At 45.0% G+C, this 22,009-nt stretch overlaps 2 long non-coding RNA genes across 2 annotated transcripts; one reads left to right on the plus strand and one right to left on the minus strand.

The window, feature by feature from the left end:
* The first annotated feature begins 350 nt into the window (after positions 1–350).
* Positions 351–5,259, plus strand: Gm40450. The gene is made up of 3 exons (XR_869823.2): positions 351–471; positions 3,908–4,007; positions 4,706–5,259. It is a non-coding gene; the product is annotated as a predicted gene, 40450 (long non-coding RNA).
* Positions 4,635–17,680, minus strand: Gm34172. Its single transcript, XR_869822.2, has 3 exons — positions 17,505–17,680; positions 5,194–5,410; positions 4,635–4,833 (listed from the first exon to the last, which is right to left on the minus strand). It is a non-coding gene; the product is annotated as a predicted gene, 34172 (long non-coding RNA).
* Positions 17,681–22,009: the final 4,329 nt, after the last annotated feature.

Below are 22,009 nucleotides of genomic sequence, written 5' to 3' on the forward strand. Positions count from 1 at the left end.
CCCCAGGTGCTTCACAGACCAGGCTGGCCTTGAACTCAAAGTGATTTGCCTGTCTCTGCCTCCCAAGTGCTGTTACTAAAGGAGTGAGCCACCAGCCTTCTGATGACATTCTGAGCTGGTTGGCTGCAGGAAGCCAATGGCCTGCTGACTGTCCAATAGGTTTCTTGGATAGTCACAAGGATGTTAGGTCAGACAAAGAAGTGACCAAGAAGTGGCTGTTAAAGGGGGTAATGTTAGGCCAAGGGAATGTGAAGTTATTCTCTATACTGACAACATTTCAACCTCTCCACAATCACTGTAGTCCTAATCAGCCTTCTAGAAGGTTCACTGTCAGGTGTGGTTTCTATTTGGGAACTTTCATTCAAGGAACTGTTGAGAAAGGACACAAAACTCCCTATGTTTCTTTCCCATTAATTTTCTAGCTTGCGCCAGGAGCAGTGTCAAAGTCCCATAATCCCGAGTGTTTGGAAGGTAAGAATAGAACGTCAGGAGTTCAAGGTCACTCATCCTCGACTACATACAGAGGACAATCTGGACTGCATTCGAGCTTGTCTCAAACAAAGCAAAACAAAACAAAAAACAAAAAGTCTTGATGTGGCATTGACCATTCCTTGACTGGTGCACAAGGAGCTTTCCACAAGGAGGTTTTTGATGCTTTCTAACGATTTGGGAGTGGGAAGGAGGGGAAGGTTTGAAGGTGATCGTGGGGATTCTGTGGCTCTAGCTATGCTCCAGGACAGAGTGTCTCAGCCCTTGGCCTTGGGGACACATTGCTCAGAATTATCTTGTCACACAGATGACGCTCTGGGCTGAAGCCTCACAAATGGAATGGCTGGATCCAAAAGTAAGAGCACTCAATTTTATCTGATCAATTCCATGAAGAAGAAAGGGGTTTGTTGGATTGTTTGTTTTAGGGCAGGGTTACTGGATTAAAGAGAGAGCTCGGCAGTTAAGAGCACTGGCTGCTTTTCCATAGGACCTGGGTTCAAATCTCAACACTCACGTGGTGGCTCACAACCATTTGTGACTCTAGTCCCTAGGGGTCTGACATCCTTTTCTGGCCTCTGAGGATGACAGGCACACTCATGGTGTGCAGATTTATATGCAGGTAGGACACCCATACATATGAAATAAATGACTACGATTTTAAAAGGCAGGGTCACATATAACCAATGCTCACTTAGAACTGGATAAACATCTGAGGTTGACTTTGAACTTCTAATCCTCCTGCCTCTGTCTTCCAAATGCTGGCGTTATAGGCATGGACCGCCATGCCTGGTTTATGTCTATGTGCCAGACAGTGTCTGGGGCTTCATGCATGCTAGGCAAATATACTAACAACTGAGATACCGTTAAACCTGAAAATTTTCAATGAGAAAGACCAAATCTGTGACTAATTAAAGCAAGCTTTATTTAATACTGGCCAGGATGAGGGGCACGGGCCAGGTCCATACCCAGGATTCTCAGAATTAGGGAATTAGGTCGCTGAATTAGGTTAGTCGGACACTTATAAAGGCAACCCACAAGGCTTCCTGTCTTTGCCCACTTTGGGAAGCATACATTCTGACATATTTCCTATATATGTCCCTCTTACCTACATGTAAGCCAGCACACCCTGTGCAGATGGGGCCACCAACCTTATTCACTGAAGTAACAACACATGACTTGTTATCTTCCACGAACTATAGCCCCTGGCATTCCAGGAAGGTGTCTGTCCACGGTCAAGTGGGGTTTACAGGTTAGAGGCATTTTTGTTTTATAGATCTCTTAAGCACAGTAAACTTAAAGTGCACTTTTAGCCTTCCTACTACATTTCCAGATTGTCTGGAGAAAGGATTGTCTATGTTGCTGTGTGTTCAGGTGTTCCTGGAGGCCAGAAGAGAACATCGGGTACCTGGTTTGTTCCAGGGTTTCAGCATCAGCTGCAAGGAGGACATAGTGCCCCTAAGGGGTTGCAGTTTTTATTATAGATGTGAGAGAGAGCACATACAGAGGCAGACTGAACGTGCCCAGCAGACTGAACCAGGCCATGTGAAGAGAGGAGAGTTCCAAAAGCCAAGAGGAGACTAGGAGACCAAGAGGCAAAAAGGACCAATAACCAAGAAGGCTGAGGCTATAATATATAGGAAGAACAGTTGGGGGAAGGGCAGCCTAGCACCCTGCGTGAGAGAGGCTATAGACAACATCTGCTTTGACACCTCCGTTAACCATTTGTCTCAGATTTAAGACCTAGCATGGATCCACTGGATCCGGCATTACAGGCAACTGTAACAGCTGCCCCATTGTGGAGTACTGGGAACTGAACATGAGTCCTCTGGAAGACCAACAAGTGCTGAGCCATCTTGCTAGCCTTGAGGACTTTTTTTTTTTTTTTTTTTTCGAGACAGGGTGTCTCTGTGTAGCCCTGGCTGTCCTGGAACTCACTCTGTAGACCAGGCTGGCCTCGAACTCAGAAATCCGCCTGCCTCTGCCTCCCGAGTGCTGGGATTAAAGGTGTGCACCACCAAGCCTGACTATCCTTGAGGATTTTTAAACTTCTGTTCTTGCTGTGTCCCTAGCACTTCAATTAAGCCTTGGACACAGTAGGTGCTCAACAATAGATAAGGAATGAGTGGACTCTGGAGATGGGCTTCTCACAGTGCCATGAGCTTGGTCTTCTTCTTGAAAGGCTCAGATTCACAGATTCCTGTCAGGTCCCATCCCTGCCTTCAGAAAAGTCAGGAGGGTCACTCTGACGTTGTTCTGACCACTCATTCTCTCCCCGTCACTTCCCTCGATTTCCTCGGAAGACATTCAGCAAAATGTCTACTAAGTACCTGACCCATTTCACCTCTGTTCCCTCCCCTGACTACATGGGAAGGAACTCCCTCTTAAGATTTTCATTATTTTTATTTATGTGTATACATATGTGCACATGAGTACAGGTGCCAGCAGAGGCTAGCAGCATCAGATCTCCAGTAACTGGAGTTACAGGTGCTTGTGAGCCACTCAAAGTGAGTGCTGGGCCCTGAACTTGAGTCCTCTGCAAGAGCAGTATACGCTTTGAACTACTGAGCCATCTCTCCAGCCCTCAGTTTCCTCTCTTTAAACAAACAAATAAAACTACACAACCACCCAATACAGAGAAAGTGGGATAGTTTTCAGAAAAGAACTCATGCTGTACCTTCTGGAGAAACTCTATTATAAGCATCATCTGTCAATAAAAAAAGACCAATGACCAATGAGCTGAGGCAGGAAATAGGAGGCGGAACACTGGCAGGAAGAGAGGATTCTGGGTAATAGTGAAAGAATAAAAGGAGACACTAGGCAAGACCAGGAGAGAGAGGACTCAGAGAGAGCCTGAGTTCCAGGCGTTAATCACCAAGCAACTGAACTCAGGATAGAATAAAGGGAGACACAGGTATTTAAGAGAGAGAGAGAGTTTTGGAGAGATGGACCAAGAGGACAGATGTAAGACAGTAGGTAGATGAATTCAGGGAGATACTGAGGAGACACAAAGAAAGAAGCAGGCCTGCTGGGTGGTGATGATGCACGCCTTTAATCCCAGCACTTGGGAGGCAGAGGCAGGAGGATTTCTGAGTTCAAGGCCAGCCTGGTCTACAGAGTGAGTTCCAGAACAGCCAGGCCTACCCGGGGAACCCAAAAAAAAAAAAAAAAAAAAAAAAAAAGAAAGAAAGAAAGAAAGAAAGAGAAGGAAAGAAGCAGGCCAGGACTGAAGAGAGGTAACTAACTAAGTGGTAGACATAGAATAGTTTAAATGGTTAAATAAGGTAAGAGAAGAACTAGTCAGGGAATGAGACAAAGCTTATGGCCTAGGGATTTCATACTAAATAACTAGTCTCAGAGACGTCATTCCGGGAGCTGGGGCAAAAAAAAAAAAAAAAAATTCTAAAAATTATTTTAACAGCAGTACCTGGTGGCACAAGTCTGTTATTCCAGACACCCAAGAGGCTCAGTGGAGAAGATCAGAAGTTCAAGGCCTACAGGGTTTACCCAACAAGCTCAAGGTCAGTCTCAAAGACTTTCTGAGACCCTGCTTTAAAATAAAAACATGAAAAGAGGTGGGGTTTGTAGCTTAGTTGGTAGGATATGCAACATGCAGGAGGCCCTAGGTTTGACCATCAGAAACACAGACAACGTAATTAAGCATGGTGGCACAGATCTGTAATCTCAGTACTCAGAAGATGGAGAGAGAGGTTAAAGATTCTCCTCAACTGCATAGCAAGCTGGTGGGCAGCCTGGGCTATGTATGGGACACTGTGTCCCAGTCAGTCAATCAAGCGTTAGGAGTGTAGCAGAGTGCCTGCCTAGTGCTGGGTCTGAGGAGCAAGGCAGTTTTTTTCCAGGTAGCTAGATAGGAAGGCGCCATGGAGCAGAGCCAGCTTCCAAGGGAGCTCTCTTCAGGCAGAAGCCAGCAGCTTATCTCAGAGAGGGGACATCTATAGCGTGGCAAGCCTGGCTTCTGCACACTCTGCACAGAGAGTGAATACAGAGGTGGGACCCAAAGCTGGAGATTTAACTCAGAACTGGGCATTTTAGATTTTTAATATTTATTATTATTAAAGTTTTCAAAAATTAGTTACTCATTTTAAAAAATTTTTACTTGTGGGCGTTTTGCCTGAATGTATAGCTGTGATCTTAACCACTGAGCCATCTTTCCAGCCCCGTTATTTACCTTTTTTAACCGTACGTGTGTGTGTTTCAGTGTGTAGGTATATGCACTTGAGTGCAGGCAGGCATCTGAGGAAGCCAGATCGTGAGATACCCCGGAGCTGGAGTAACAAGCAGCTGTAAGTCAACCAACCAAGGCTCTGGACTCCAAACTTGGGTGCTCTGCAAGAATAATGGGACCTGTTAGCCTCTGAGCCCTAACTCCAGCCCCAGAAACTGTGACTTTTAAAAAGGCTCTGACTCACCAAGATGATTACCAGCCTTGCTCTGCAGGCTGTTGACCGCCAGCCTTTGCTTTCCTACCTCCCAGGCCCACCCCCACCCCTGGAAAATTTTCTTGCCTTGTTTATCTTTTCCTGAGCTTGCCTCTCCTACCTTATCTCCCACCCAACCAAAGTCCCTCACACCCATTCAGTTCAGCCAACCAGCAGCCTCTCAACTCGATCCCTAATTTACGTACAGGCCAGAGGCAACCAGACTCTGTGCTAGGCTTAAAAAGGCACAGTCTGGCCTGTGACTCACCTTTGAGTCCACTTGCAGGTTGTAGGGAGCTGCTTCCCACCATCATTAAAACTTGGTTCTACCTCACTTTCCTGTCCTTCCTGGACCTTCTTCAAGATGCTTCAAGATGATGAGAAAATAAACCAATGTGCAATGGGCTCAGAGTCAGGAGTTCCAGGGATGCTGGTTTTCTATGCCAAGGCCACGTGAGAAATGGGTGCTGTCACTTCAAAGAACCCTGCAGCAAGAGGATGCTTGAGCACCTAGGTTTACTCCCCAGCGACATATATACACATAACACCACACACACACACATACACACACACCATACCATACCACACCACACACACACACACACACACCATACCACACCACACATACCACACACACACCATACCACACCACACACACACACACACACACACACACACACACACACACACACACACACCATACCACACCACACATACCACACATTGGGCGTTATAGGTAGCACATATCTTTAACCCCAGCTCTTTAGAGGCAGAGGTGGGCATATATCTTTGAGTTCAAGGCCAGCTTAGTCTACATGGAGAGTTTCAAGCTAGCCAAGGCCACAGTGAGAACCGGTTTCAAGAAAACAAACAAAACCCCAAGAAACATATTGAAGGAGCAAGCAGTCACTCTGTGCCAGGCCTTCTGCGGTCAGTTAGGTTAGAGGCTTGCCCATGCCAGCCCCTCAGGAAGTGAGTATTCAGAGGGCTTTCCTTAAGGACACTGGAGGCCTGGGGAGGGGTCAATGTACTCAACTTAGAGTCCTGGGTTTGGTTCTTAACCAGCCATATTTAAGAATCTACCTGCTATCCCCACTCTTATTTTCAAAAATGAGTTAGTTAAGATTTAAAGCAGGGCTGGAGAGCTGCCTCAGAGGTTAAGAGTACTGGCTGCTCTTGTAACGATTGTTCATAACCATTTGTAACTCTAGTTCCAGGGGATTCAAGAGCCCTATTCTGACCTCCCAGGGCACCAGGCACGCATGTAACACACACACACACACACACACACACACACACACACACACACACACGACAGCAGGCATGCATTTAACACACACACTCACGCACGCACGTACGTACGCACGCACTCACGCATACATGCATACAGGCAGGCAGAACACTTATACACAAAACATTAAATAAATAAACTTTTTTTTTGAGGGGGAGTGCAGTGGTTTCAAGACAGGGTTTGTCTGTGTAGCTCTGGCTATCCTGGAACTCAGTCTGTAAAGTAGGCTGTCCTGGAACTCACAGAGATCCACCTGCCTTTGCCTCTCAAGTGCTTGGATTAAAGGTGTGTGCTACTATATCCAGTTTAAAATAAAATAAAAAAAAATCTTTAAAATGTTAAGCCAGGTGTGGCAGCTCACACCTTTAGTTCCAGTACTTGAGAAGCAGAAGCAAGAGGATCTCTGTGAGTCTGAGGCCAGCCTGGTCTACAGAGTGAATTTCAGGACAGCTGAGTTACATAGGGAGAGCCTGTCTTGAAAAAAGAAAACAAGGAGCTGGAGAGATGACCCAGAGGTTAAGAGCATTGGTTGCTCTTCCAGAGGACCTGGGTCCAATTCCCAGCACCCACAAGGCAGCTCACAACTGTCTGTAACTCAAGTTCCAGTGGATCTGACGCCCTCACACAGACACACATACAAGCAAAACATCAGGCACATAAATTTTTTAGAAAAGAAAAAAGGGGAGTGGGTGGGTAGAGGAGTGGGGGGTGGGTATGGGGGACTTTTGGGATAGCATTGGGAAATGTAAATGAGGAAAATACCTAATTTAAAAAAAAAGAAAAACATAATAATAATAATAATTAATAATAATAATAATAAATATTTAAGGAGATTAACCACACTTGGTGTGGCCCAGGCCTGTAATCTGAGGATTTGGGAATAAATGGAATTTAAGGCCTCTAGGCATTGAAGTCGGTCAATCAAGAGGTGACCTAAATAATTTGCTGATTTTCACTTTTCAAAGGGATTGTTCTTGGTTGGTTAACTTTTGGTTTCAGGTTTCTGGGTGTGGCTGTTGACATTTGTCTGAGTCAACTGCATAACTGCAGGGAACTTGGCCCTCCGGATAGCAGGCATTTCTGTCTGGCTTCCCAGGAACACTCCAGTCAGCACCAGGGTGTCCCTTGACTTTCTACATTCCTTGGCAGTTGGAAGGAAGAAGAGGAGGTTAACACAGAGATCTGAGCAGACCCGGGTTCAAATTCTGACCCAACAACTAAGTTGCAGTGAAGTCTTAGGCAACTCACACCAAAACTTCCTTCATCTTCTGCTCCTGCCTGCCCTCCCCTCAGTCTGCTCCCCTAATAAAAAAGAGAAAAGAATAAAGTCCAGAACCCATGACTCAGGTTTGATGAGGAGGCCAGAGAGTCTCCAGCAGCCTCTGTGGGCTCAAGGCCAGCTACCTCCTACATCTCCAGGGCCAAGGGGTTCTATGGCAAAGCCTGAACTCCGTGGCTATGTGCTTGTTTTCTGAGGGTCTTTTGTGGCTACAGCTCCAAATAGCTTTTCAATCCTAATATAAACTTCCTGGACTTTAGAGAGGCCCAGATATAAATTATAGCACAGTTTAAGTGCCTTTAATCTGGCTCGGCACTCTTGTATCCATACTGTGGGTAACCAGGATCTTAGTAAACTTAGATAAACAGAGTAGCAAGGAAGGTTTCTGGATGCTGGACACATGCCCCATGTTTGTGCTCCAGGTGGGGATCCTGAACTACATTGATTGGACCACCAAGCAATGGGCCTTTAGGAACTAAGTAAACTAGAGATGCTGTTGACTCTAAAGAAACTGAGGGTTTGAGAACAGCCAAAATGGCCTCCTCAACTTGAAGACTGTGCAACTGTTGCTTCAGGAAGAAGCCACAGCTGAGGCAAGGGTCTGGCCTTTAACAGGAGCAAACCTACCACATCTGCAGTTTGGTAGCAACTAGAGCGGTAGAAAAGGAAATGTAGTTCCCAGTTCCTAACCTGGAGATGTCTACATAGAGTCTATGCAGCCAGGAACTCAGGCCAGTCCACAGACCTCATTAGATCTGAATTGCTGCCATAAAGAAAAGAAATATGTGAATGTGCACACACACACACACACACACACACACACACACACTGCACAACACAAATATTCTCACATGTATACACCCAAGTGATCTTTATAATAACTATTGAAACTGAGTGATAGGCAAGTGGATGCTTGGTTTTGCTCCCCCCCTTCCTTTTTAACTTCTGCATATATTTACATTTTTATATGAAAGTAAAATAATGTCAAACAAAAGAGAAAAAGGAGTTTTCAGATGTTTGTATCAAATGCTTCATTTTCTACACATGCCATCAATTTTTCAAAGAAGCCATATGATCATATTTTAATAACAAGCTTGCAGTCCAGTTTTACGTTACTTTGTTTCAGAAAGGTTCTTGTTGTATGGCCCTGGACAGCCTCAGATTCACTGTATAGCTCATGCTGGCTTGAAACGCAGGATCTTCCTGCCTTTGCATCCTGATGCTGGGATTACAGGTATGAGCCAACATGCCCCATTAACTTTTATGTTTTTCCTGGAGTTTCTTGGCACCTTTTCCATTCCTTTTTGAGAAAAGGAGTGGGTGTTTCTTTACCCTAAGAGGAAGAGCTTCTGGCTTCTTACACTATTTTCTAACTAAAATACATTTTTTGTCTTAAAGAGGTAGTTATGGGAGCTTTCTGTTTCCTTATTCTTATTTAAATCAAATGCAGCTCCTACTATAGGGTTTCTTTCACCTTGTGTCAGTGTTAGTTACATTGTTCTTTGGTAACTGTGTATCTTAGATCTGAATCCACAGGGGCAATGTCTGCAACAGTGTATCAGTTTGTTTTCTGTTGCTGTATCAAAACGCCTGAAGCTGGATACTTTATAAAGAAGTTTATTTAGTTCAGAATTCTGGAGCTTCAAGGGCATGGTGCTGTTTGCAAACTTAGTTCTGCTGAGGACTTTGCAGCAGATAGTGTCACAATGATAGGAATGTGTGAGAGAGCAACCACCTGTAAAACAGAAAGCCAAGGATTAACTCAGGGCTCTGGCTCTGGCTTTACATGTAACAACTCACTCTTTGGAAATCTTGGTAATTTAAGGTTCTATAAGAAATTCTTCAACTTTTCTGAGGGTGATGATCCAACTACTCCCACTAAACCTGATCTTCTCCCAACATAGCCATACTAGGCAACCAACTTCCTTGTCTTGAACCATTGGGGAACACCCTCAAACCACATGCAAACACTAGGACGGGACACTAATAAGAGTCACTGAGGACACGGTCACAGGGAAGGCAGATGAGGCGGAGAAGAGAGCTAATATTTTCTCCTGTAGACACACTTCAGTATGATATGAGAAATTCTAGGGTTTGTCCCACCTAGAGGCAGGGCCAGTGACAGTAGCCAGCCTTGGGGAACTAGGCTCAAAGGGAGTCTGAATGATCCACCAGCGCCATCTCCGGTACCATCCATACCCACCCACAGAGCTTAGACCTGACTCACACTTAGCTTAGAAGGCTTTCTCAAATGCAGGTAGCTGGGCACACTTTCATGGTTTTTGACTCAGCGGGCAGGACTTGAGCATGCGTATTTCCAACATGTTCCCAAGTGCTCCCAGAACTTTCATTTGAGAACAATAGGGTTTACTGATTCCTTTACTTTGCTTAATGGTTTTTAATGATTATTTTCTCGTTTGTTTATTTACTTGGTCTGTTTATTTACTTGGTCTTATTTACTTGGTTTGCACAGGTCAGAGGTCAACCTGGAGAGGTCGGTTCTCTTGCCCTTTAGTGTCTACAATCATCAGGCTTAGCAGCAAAGTGCCATCTCTCCCTTTCCCTTTGTTTTCCTAGACTACAAACTCAAGATAACTTTTGCAGTCAGAGTCTAAGGGAAGAGTGTAACTGAGCACCTTCAACCTCAGTATTTGGAAGATAGAGGCAGGAGGATTTCTCTGAGTATGAGGCTAGCTTGGTTTAGTAAGTTCCAGGCTTATATATTGAGATCCTGTTCAAATAAATAGATAGATAGATAGATAGATAGATAGATAGATAGATAGATAGATAGATAAATGGGGAATAAAAAACTAAAGTTAAGAGTTAAATAAATAGGGCTGGAGAGATGGCTCAGTGGTTAAGAGCACTGACTGCTCTATCTGGAGATCCTGAGTTCAAATCCCAGTAATCTCATGGTGGCTCACAACCATTCATAGTGAGATCTGATGCCCTCTTCTGGGGTGTCTGGTGACAGCTACAGTGTACTTACATATAATAAATAAATCTTTATATAAAAAAGAGTTAAGTAAATAAAATACCCAACAGTTTTGTAAAGTACTAATCAAGTTAGGTTTTTTTTTTTAATTCTTTCTAATGCATATATATAATCTGTGACTGTGACCACAGGAGGAGCTCAAAAGAAGGATCTGGATCCAGAGGAGATGGAGTTCTAAGAGGTGCTTATGAGTTGCCCAGCATTGATTCTGGGAACAGAACTCCAGACCTTTGGGAGAGCAGACAGTACTCTTAAATGCTGAGTCTTCTCTGCCCACCCCCATCAGGCATTTTGTAGAATGCTCTTCAATTTTTCTTTTGATTTCCCCTTGGTTAGGTGAAGGGCTCAGCTCATCATGTGATATTATCTGTTGACAGGAGCCATCACTTGATTACAGAATCTCCATCTTTCTTTCTTTCTTTCTTTCTTTCTTTCTTTCTTTCTTTCTTTCTTTCTTTCTTTCTTTCTTTCTTTCTTTCTTTCTTCCTTCCTTCCTTCCTTCCTTCCTTCCTTCCTCCCTCCCTCCCTCCCTCCCTTCCTTCTCTCTCTTTCTCTCTCTCTCTCTCTCCCCCCTCCCTCCTCTTCCTTCCTTTTCCTCCCTCCCTCCCTCCCTCCCTCCCTCCCTCCCTCCCTCCCTCCCTCCCTTCCTTCGTTTCTGCCTTCCTGCCTTCCTTCTTGCTTTCTTTCTAGGCTTTGAAACAGTGTATCATAGCCAAGGCTGGTACTGACTTGAAATGTGGCTGGGGAAGAGCCTGAACTCCCGTACCTCTGCCTCCAGTCTCCGAAGTGCTGGAATTCGGCACTGACTCCCTATGTATTTATTTACTCGTTTAGCTCACTATGGGTTCCTGTTTATTTACTTTAGATTTTGGGTTCTAGCCCAAGACATTATTCATTTTATTGCTTAAATATTTCCACTGTTGGCTGTTGGGAATGTGTTCCGTTTGGCTCCTGAACCCTGCTGACACTCCTTATCCTAAGTCCCTGCTCGCTGGCGATCGCTTCTAAACTTTTGAACTCACACTTTTTGTTTGAGCTCTCCTAGTTTTCATTTCTCTGAAACCTTATGTTTCCAGATTGATCCTGTTTATTAGCAATTCTCTCTTGTTTTGTAGATCTAGGATAGTATCATCTCAGAGTTTCTAATGGGAGTACAGAGTTCAAGGCCAACCTGGGTCTTGTTTCAAATCCTATTTAAAACAACAACACAAATACAGCTTTAATTTTTTTCTGCTTTTAGCCATAGTCATGACACATAAATGTCATTAATGTGCAAATAGTTCAATACTTTTGGTTGTTCTTTTTGAGACGGGGTTTCACTATGTAGCCTTGACTAGCCCGAACTTGCTATGTAGACCAGGGTAGCCTTAAACTCATAGAAAAATCTCTTGCCTCTGCCTTCTGAATACTAGGGTCAAAAGTATGTGACACAACCCCATGGCTTTACTTTTAAAATGCCAGGAGCTATATTTCCATGTGTGTTTTCCAGAGAAAAGTTAAGAAAAGTTCTGATCACTTACATCCAATAGTTGCAGCTGTAGTAAGTTGTAGCTGTGACCTCAGTTGCTTGGGAGGCTGAGGCAGCCTCTTAAATAAACATTAATTTATCCAGTTTGTGTGTGGAGGATGGGGGTGTGTGAGCATGCCACAGGACATGTAGAGGTCAGAGTACAACTTGTGGAACTCAGTTCTCCTCTTCTACCTTGTGGGCTCTGGGGACGACACTCAGGTCATCAGCCTTGGCAGGTGCACCTTGGCAGGTGCTCTAAAGTCTTCTTGCAGGGACCCCAACTTCTTGGGTTGTTGTTGTTTGTCATTCATGAATTAAACACAGGATTTCATATGTTAGGCAGACACTTAACTCTGAACTACACCCCAGCCCCAATGTTTTGTATCTGGGGTCTTTCTATAATGTTCAGAACTGGCGGTATGAATGGCAACATAGTAATCTTGCCTATGGCCTGCTCTAGGCTACTACTGTATATTTTAAATCTCATGGTCAGGCGTGGTGCCCATGCCTCTTATTCCAGCATTTGGGAGATGGTTGAAGAGGGCTAGGGATTCAAGGCCAGCCTTGGCTACAAAAGGCCTTGTCTCAAAAACAAAACTTAACTAAAAAAAACAAACAACCCCCTGCAAAAGAAACCCACTCCAACCAAAATAGAAACAAACTGTTAAGGCCACAAAAATGTTGTTATTTTGGCATGTGACAGTTCCAAGTTTATAGGCTTGACAAGATGGTCGGGTGGGTAACGTTTAGCTGTAAAGGCACTTCCCTCGCAAGCCCTGCCAGCTGGAGTTGGTGAGGTAGACAGTGGTAGAGCACTTGCTGTAAAAAAAAAAGAAGATATATTCTAGCTAGCCCGCATAAAGGACACAAAATCCTGGTATTTTATTTCCAAGCTGTAAGCCTAAATTGGGCAGGTTTTGGAGCTATTCTGACTTGCATGCCAATCATTTGTCCCTTGTTATGGGTCCCTCTCCTGGCAGCCTCCTCCTCCTTTCATCTCTTTTCTACTCTCTGAGCTCCCTTCAGGTCCCTCCTTGGATCCTCAAGTTCCGCCTTTCTCTTCCTACTGCCCAATCACAGGCTCTACCCTTTTATTAACTAATTAACTTTAGGGGCTGGCAAGATGACTCCTCGGGTAAGAGCACTTACTGCTCTTCCTAAGGTCCTGAGTTCAAATCCCAGCAACCACATGGTGGCTCACCACCACCCTGACGCCCTCTTCTGGTGTGTCTGAAGACAGCAACAGTGTATTTATTTATAATAATATAATATTTATTTATAATAATCTTTGGGCCAGAGTGAGAAGAGGTCCTACATTCAATTCCAACATGAAGGCTCACAACTATCTGTACAGCTACCGTGTACTCATACATAAAAATAAATAAGTAAATAAATAAAGTCTAAAAAAACCTAATTAACTTTAAATTGGGGAGCTGGGTTTACATGGTGTATGTAAGAATCTCATCATTGCATCAGGGACAACCAGATCTTGGGGTACAGAATTTAGCATTTGAATACATAGCAGCACCAGACCAACACCCAACAAACTTGCCTGGCATGTGACAATCTGGGTCCAATCCCCATTCTGCAAAACAAAATACACAGAAGACAAAACTAATGATCTCAGGGACTCAGGGTTCTAAGAACCAGATCCTATAGCCTATCCTCCAACTTCATTCTCTTGCATATGTACATATACACCCCAAAATTTAAAAAGTAGCAAAAAAAAAAAAAAAGCAGAAATTTAAGTCATATGATTGTTTGTACATTTATCATTTCCAGAGATCTTTGGTCACTTTTAAACTTCTATCCTTTTGTTTTGTTTTGTTTTTGTTTTGTTTGTTTGTTTGCTTTTTTGAGACAGGGTTTCTCTGTATAGCCCTGGAACTGACTTTGTAGACCAGGCTGGCCTTGAACTCAGAAATATGCCTGCCTTTGCCTCCCAAGTGCTCCACGCCTGGCTGCTTTTTTTTTTTTCTTTCCCCTCTGTTTAACAGAGCCCTGGGTAGCCTGGATTTGCTTTGTAGATCAGGCTGGCCTCAAGCTCACAGACATCCACCTACCTCTGCCTCCGTGGTACATGAACCACTATCCCATCTTTCTATTATTGTCTTTTAATAGTTTAGATTTCTTTATTATATTTGTGTGTGTGTGTGTGTGTATGAGCAAGCGTTTTGTTTGGATGGTTGCATGTGCGTGATGTATCTGCCTGGTGCTTTCAGAGACCATCAGATACCCTGGAATTGGGGTTACAGATGCTTGTGAGCCACCATGTAGATTCTGGGAACTGGGCTCTGGTCCTTGGCAAGAACAAAACATGCTCGTAACTGCTGAGCCATCTCTCCAGGCCCACAGCTCTGGCCTTCTTCTATCTAATGTCACTATTCTTCACCTTGAAGAACTTCACCAGCACTCTCTCTCCCTACTGCAGGTCTGAGGGTAAGGAAGGGTCTCTGCCCTCCTCGGTCTGCAGACACCTTTATCTAGTGGGTCCTCAGGGTTTATTTTGCTTTCTGTCTGCATACTGTAATGGTGGTTTTCCATTGTCTTGGACTCTGTGGCTTCTGAGGAGAACACCCCACTGGATCATTTCTCTGAATCTCTTTACCACTTAGCCTTCTGGTGGCTTTCAGGGTTTGCTTTTTCTGTTTTACAGCTGCTGGGCTACGATGCCATGATGGGCTTGGATAGTCTTTAGTGGAGGGGGTGGTGGTGGGGTGGGTAATGTTGTTTTCATTTTTTCCTGTTTGTGTTTTGTCAAAGTCTTTAGACATACGAAAGGATCCTTTTATAGAATTTATAAGATTGTCTTAACCAGTGCTTATGGGAATATTTCTGTTTCCTTCTCATTTCTTCCTCAGAGGCTGGAACAGCCTTCCCCCCACCCCCCCACAAGTCAGTAATGTTCCACTTTCTTTATTCTTCAAGTCAAGTCCTTTGGATCTACACTGAGGGTCCCTCTCTCTCTCTTCTACTTCCATCAATCTGAGAGCAAGCCCAGACTGAAAATTTCCCATCTCAGACACTGTGTTTTTATTTGGTTCTCCTAAGAGTTTTCTTCTCCCTAATATTTCTGTGTTGCAGATATATTTATTTATTCATTATGAGTGAATTTCCCTTTAAATCCTTGAGCATATTTACAATATGAATGCTTGTGTCTAATAATTTTAACATCTTGGTTAATCTTAGAGTCTCTCTCTCTCTCTCTCTCTCTCTCTCTCTCTCTCTCTGCAGATCTGTGTAGCTCAGGTTGGTCTCAAACTTACTATTTATGGCTCTGAACCTGCCATCTTGCTGCAGTCTATAACTGGCTGGGGTTACAGGCATGAGCCACCATACCCAGTTGAAAGTCCATTTCTATGGTCCACTTTGTCTTTGCTTAAAGTATAATCTACATTTGGCCGTTGCCCTTGCCTTGTCACAGGCCTGGTAATTTTAAAAAATAATTGTGTTTATGTTTGACTGTGTTGCTTGGATACATGCACACACACGCTCATGCACCACACAGATGCCTGATGCTGCCTAAGGTCACAAGAGGGTGTTAGCTCCTGGATCTGGAGTCACAGTCGACTGTGAGCCACCATGTGGGTGCTAGGAATCAAACCCAGGGCCTTTGCAAGAGGTCTTTTAACAGCTGAGCCAACTCTCCAGCCCAAGTCGAGTATGTTTTGTTTATTTGTTGCCTAGGCTGACTTCAAATTCTTATTCATTCCATCTACAGCGTTCTGGGTTCTGGAGTGGCAGGCGTGATCCACCATGCCCGGCTTAATCTTGTTTTGTTTTGTTTTTTGGTTTTTTTTTTTTCGAGACTGGGTTTCTCTGTGTAGTCCTGGCTGTCCTGGAACTCACTTTGTAGACCAGGCTGGCCTCGAACTCAGAAATCTGCCTGCCTCTGCCTCCCAAGTGCTGGGATTAAAGGCATGCGCCACCACCGCCCAACCCGGCTTAATCTTTATCTTTACTGTGACACTGCGGAGTTCATGCCATGGTGGCTCTGCATCTTGTCAGTCCTTTGTGAGGAGCGCTTCTTTTGTTCTAACAGGTTGTTATATCACTGGCTCGTCATCCTGAACTTGCGAACTAGAATTTTTTTTATTCTTTTAGTGAGTTTCAATTGTAATTATTATTTTTAAATTAACAGTTTAGAAAAGTCAGTTGTGGTGGTGCAGTGTATAACCCCAGTACTTGGGAGATGGAGGAAGTAGGTTGGAGAATTCAAGGTCATATTCGACTACAAGTGGAACTCAAGGGCAGCCTGGGCTATATGAAACCCTTTCTCTTAAAAAATTTTTTTTCTCAAGGTTCTTTCAATTAAAAATCTGCTATTGTTAATATCAAGGCTTTCCAAACTGGAACAAATATTTATTTAGTATGTTTCTCCCATATGTAAAAAGATTCTAGGTCTACCTGTCTGTATAATAAATATTGGCTGATCTTGAAGACTCTATAATATTTATCTATCTATTTACTTTTTACTAATTTGTCTTCAAAACTATCTCTGTAGAAGTCTATCATGAGAGTTCTATTACCTCCAGCAATGCCAATACATTATGTCCAACCAGGAAAACCACAGCAGTGTTTTCAGTGGGACTGGAGTTCATAAATAAGGCTGAGCTAACTCTGCTTGTTGTAGAGTCTCCCAGTCTCAGTCTGCTTCCTCCGGCTAGACTGCTATCCTGGGCTTTCTTTCCACTCCCTATCACCTGTTCCAGATGTTGGCCCCAGGTCTTTCTGGATTCCTCTCAGTAGCAGGCTCCTTCTTCTGCTTGCTTGTGCTCGTTCAGGCTCTGTTGCTGCTATGTGCCCTCCCCTAGAGTGCAGCTTATCCATCCCTCCCTTGAATTGCTCACACCTCCTCCTTGTTGCTCTTGGCTCTGGACTTCCTCTGTCCCTGCCTAATCTGTTCTTCCTATAACAGCTGGAGTGATCTCAAAGAACATCTGAACATGTCACCTTTCTGCTTAAAGCCTTTACAGCCTCTTTGCTGGACCCTGAATGAAGACTAAATTCTTACACACACACACACACACACACACACACACACACACACACATACACATATGAATACACACATACATACACAAACATGCATGCATACACACATAAACACATAAACACACACACAAACACACATACACACACACATATATACATATAAATACACACATACATACACAAACATGCATGCAAACACACATAAACACACACACAAACACACATACATGCATGTACACACAAGTCATACATACAAACACATATACACATAAACACACATACACACACATATATATACATATAAATACACACAAACATGTATGCATACACACATAAACACACACAAACACACATAGATGCATGTACACACACAGGTCATACATGCAAACACATATACACATAAACACACACACAAACACACATACACACACAAGCACACACACCTACATACACATACACACAAGTGCACATATGCAGGCACACACACACATGCATGCACACATGTGTACCTTTGCATGGTGTGGTCTGATTCCTGCCCATTTCGATAGCTCTGCTGGAACTCCTGTAGAAGACAGAAGCCCTGGACTGGATTGCCCTGGGCTGTAGCAGGCAAGTCAAGGACAACACTCAACTTTCTGGTTGAGCTGTGTCAGAGAAGTCTCTGAGCTCCTAGTTGCCAGCATCTCCAGGGAACAGCAGCTAACTGCAAACGCAGAACGACACCTCCTACGCCTGCCCTCCCTCACTCTGCCTTTCAACTGCTTGACCAAGCTTTGAGACTAAGTCCTAGCTCATTTCATTCGCTGGGCCCTTGGCTCAGCATTTCCTCCCTCAAGAACTTTGCTTTCTCTTCTAGAAAACAGGAATCATTCTCACCCCTTCATTCCCTCACCCACTTTGTTTTTTAATCAGAGGGGGATTTATTTAAAGTGGCAGTTTTGGGAAGAGGAACAGATAAGAGGGTCTAGCCAGGACTGGCACAAAGAAGAGTGGGGAGTAGCAGAGAGCAGAGGGCTGCATAATTAAGCAGTCCTGGTCAAGGTAGGATCTGGTTGATCATTTTCATGGCCTGTTTTGTTTTGAGACAGAGTCTCACTCTAGCCCTGGCTGGCCTGGTACTTGGTGTGTACTTTATTCAGGCTGGTCTTATTCGTAAGGCAATTCTACCCTGGCCTCCCAAATGCGGGGATTCCAGTTCTCTGCTGCTGTGCACACTGGACACCAGAGGTTGGCGTCACATACTTCCTCTTCCTCCATCACTTTTTTCCCCTACATTATTTGGGGTGGAGGTGGGGCAGGAGAAACAAAAAGGAAAGGACATGACTGCTCCTAGGTAAGGTGCAGGAGAAAGTTTATTATAGACCTGTGGGAGAGCACAGCCAGAGGCAGACATCTGGGAGAGTCCAGAAGGGTCTTAACCCTAAACCACTTAGGGAGGGGGGAAGGGAAAGGAGCGAGCAGAGCCAAGCACAGCACCCAGAAGGCCAGAGGTAAAAACGGGGGTGGGGTGGGGGTACGAGTAACCAAAGTGCCTTGTTTGTATAGAGAAGAGCCTGTGTGCAAAGGGCTGCCCAGCCCCCGGGCTAGAAAGTTCAGGGTAGAGGGTGGGGTATGCCAGCCCTACCCAGGAACAGGTAGGGACTGAGAGATGCTGGGAGAACTTGGAGGCCAGGTTGGCTTTGACACCCTTCACCCCAGCCGCTTTTCCCAGGTTTGAACTATAACAGGGGGCAATGTACACACACCACAGTGTGCGTGTGGAGGTCAGAGGACACCTTATAGGAGTTCTCCACTTCCTCCATCTGGGTGTCCCAGGCACTGAACTCAGATTTAGTAACAAGCATCCTTACCTGCTAACGGTCTTGCCAGCCTAGACTCATTTTTTAAAAAAAGATTTATTTTTACTTTAAATTATGCATATGCATGCATGTCTGGGTGTGGGTATATATATGAGAGCTGTTTCCTGCTGAGGCCAGAAGAGGACATTGAAGTCTCTGGACTTACAGGTGCTGGGAACCAAGTTCATCATCTGTAGATGCAGAGCCTGCCTTGAACGACAGGTCTGTTTCTCCACTGAGCTCATTTTTAAAATTATTATTATGTTTTTATTTTTTCAAGTAGGTTACACAGGGTTTCTCTGTGTAACCCTGGCTGTCCTGGAACTCACTTTTGAGACCAGGCTGGCCTCGAACTCAGAAATTCGCCTGCCTCTGCCTCCCAAGTGCTAGGATTAAAGGCGCGTGCCACCACCACCCGGCGAGCTCATTCTTTAAATACAAGAAGTTACTAGGAGGCCGGGGGTGTAACCCACTTGGAAAAATGCAGGCCTAGTATGTAGAAAGCCTAGCATGAGTTCCATCCCTAGGAGTACATAAACTGAGTGCTGTGGTACATACCTGTAGTCCCAGCACTGAGGAAGTGGAGGCAGGCGGATCAAAAGAGCAGGGTCATCTTTGGCCATATGGCTTGTGAGGCCTGGATGGTGTGTAGCTGGAGGTGGTGTGTGGCTGGAGGTGGTGTGTGGCTGGAGGTGGTGTGTGGCTGGAGGTGGTGTGTGGCTGGAGGTGGTGTGTAGCTAGAGGTGACTGTTTCCTGGGAGCTGCAGCACTGGGATCCATTTGCCTTTTAGGAAAATCTCTCTGGTGTTCGGGTGGAGGATGCATATCAAGTAGGCTGAGATAGGAAGGGTGGAACTTCCCAGTTCTCTGGACCATGACTTTGCAGAAATACACAAGGAGGGCCCTGCATGGCTGTTGAACGGATGGCCCTGTACCTCCAAGCCATCCTGAATCTTTCACCCCCACAGCTAGTAGCTGAGAGAGAGCTCTACCTCCGTAGGGGTATGACTGAGAATGTCTTCCACAGGACCCTGTCCTCCTGGAGCCCTTGTCCCCAGTTGCTGGTGCTGTTTGAGGAGGTCTGGAGGAATGGCCCTGCTAGAGGAAGTAGGTCACTGTGGATGGGTTTTGAGGTTTCAAAGTGTCACATCATTCCCAGTGTGACACAGGACCTCTCTACAGAGGAACTCACTCTGTAGACCAAGATGACCTCCATCTCACAGGGATCTGCCTGCCTCTGCCTCCTGGGTGCTGGGACTGAAGGTGTGTGCCATGCCCAGCTAGCCAGTGTGCTCTTTTTGCTTCATGCTTACTGTTTGAAGATGTGAACCCAGCTTCCTGTTATAGCTACCACGCCTCTGCTCTGCCATCATGGATTCTTATTCCTCTGGAACCGTAAGCAGAAGTCAGCTTTTCCTCAAGCTGCCTTGGCCACAGTGCTGTATCACAGACACAGGAAACTGGAATACAGCCTCCAAGTATGGCCACAAGTCATCTCTTCTCTATGATCTCTGGGCCGCAGCTCTAGCCCCACCCACTGCGGTACCAGGACACCAAAGGGGGCATCCAGCCTCTGTTCTTCCCCTTCGTCTCCATCCAGTGATGTGCAGCACAGCCTTGGAGAACGTAAAGCCGGGGCTATTATCTGCAGGTACGTCTGAGCTCTCAACATCAGGACCCAATACCGTCATCTACAAAGTTCACACACCAGAAATGCTCTGTCTAATCACACACAAAAAATATCTCATAATGTTTGAAAGCACTTTATGTTTTTGTGTTGGGCTACATTTATGAGTATTCTTGGCTGTGTGTAGCCCACGGGTGAAGGTTTTAGACACATTGAGGCCCTAAACCCTCTTCTTAAATTGGCTTCCCATGCCCCTCACTCCTAACTGTGAGACCTGTGTCATCTGACTGCTGCCTGCCTTACCTGCAAGCACTCTTCCTGTTTACCAAGCCAGACACGCCCTCCTGGTTCCTTGCTGGTCCTTTAGCTGGCAGCCCTTCATGTCCCTGGCTTCTTGGTGCAGGTTTCTGCCCAAAGGTCACCTCCTTGAAGAGTCTTATCTCTAAGCACGCCGGTCCCAGCCACTATGTTTCATTTCCTTCATAATACTTATTACTAAAACTAGGTTGTTGACAAGGAGTTCTCATGACCTCTACTGCAGTTTTGCTAATTTTGATTATTGAATGAATACATCAGTGCTTTCCTTAGGCCTGATAGATGTAAGTGTTTTCTTAACGGCCCCCTTTGCCTCCCATTCTAGACCCCTCTCTCCATTGAAAGCTCTGTCCTGCTTGACACCAATCTGTAAATTCCCCAGAACCACAACTGGCACAAGAAACAACTATTAAAAACAACAACAAGAGCCGGGTTGTGGTGGCGCACGCCTTTAATCCCAGCACTTGGGAGGCAGAGGCAGGAGGATTTCTGAGTTTGAGGCCAGCCTGGTCTACAGAGTGAGTTCCAGGACAGCCAGGGCTACACAGAGAAACCCTGTCTCGAAAAAAACAAACCAACCAACCAAACAAACAAAAAAACAAAAAACCAAAACAAAACAAAAAAGAAAAACAACAACAAGAACACCAAAAACCCAGCCAAATTCTGTCTATGTTCTGTGTTTGATTCCTGTTGAGGAAAGCTGGGGAAAAGAGAGGCCAAGATCAAGAGGAGGCTATGGGGGGCTGGGGAGATGGCTCAGTGGTTAAGAGCACCAGCTGCTCTTCCAAAGGTCCTGAGTTCAATTCCCAGGAACCACATGGTGGCTCACAGCTATTTCTAGAGAGTGCAGAAGCCCTCTTCGTGCATGCAGGTGTATATGCAGATAGATCACCCATATACATAAAATAAATAAATCTTTAAAAAAAAAAGAGTCTGTGGATTTGGGTGAGCCATTTAATTTCTCTAAGCACCAGTTTGTTCATTCATTTTAGAAAAGGCAACCAAGCATTTAGCTCATAGAGTTGCAAGTGCCAAGTAGCACCAGGCACACCTCCCACCCCTCATGGGTTTACAGGCTAGAAAGGATGCTCTTGACACCTTGAGCCACGTGTTGACACCCGCCAGCTACCAGTCTGTTCAGTGTCCCTCAGTGTTAGAGCCATGCTTTCCAAAGCTGGTCTAGAAAGAACTACGTGGGGGTGGGGGCGACCTGGAGCCATCTGGGGCATCTTTC

This window comes from Mus musculus, chromosome 7 (assembly GCF_000001635.26).
Source record: "Mus musculus strain C57BL/6J chromosome 7, GRCm38.p6 C57BL/6J".
In the NCBI taxonomy this organism is placed as follows: domain Eukaryota; kingdom Metazoa; phylum Chordata; class Mammalia; order Rodentia; family Muridae; genus Mus; species Mus musculus.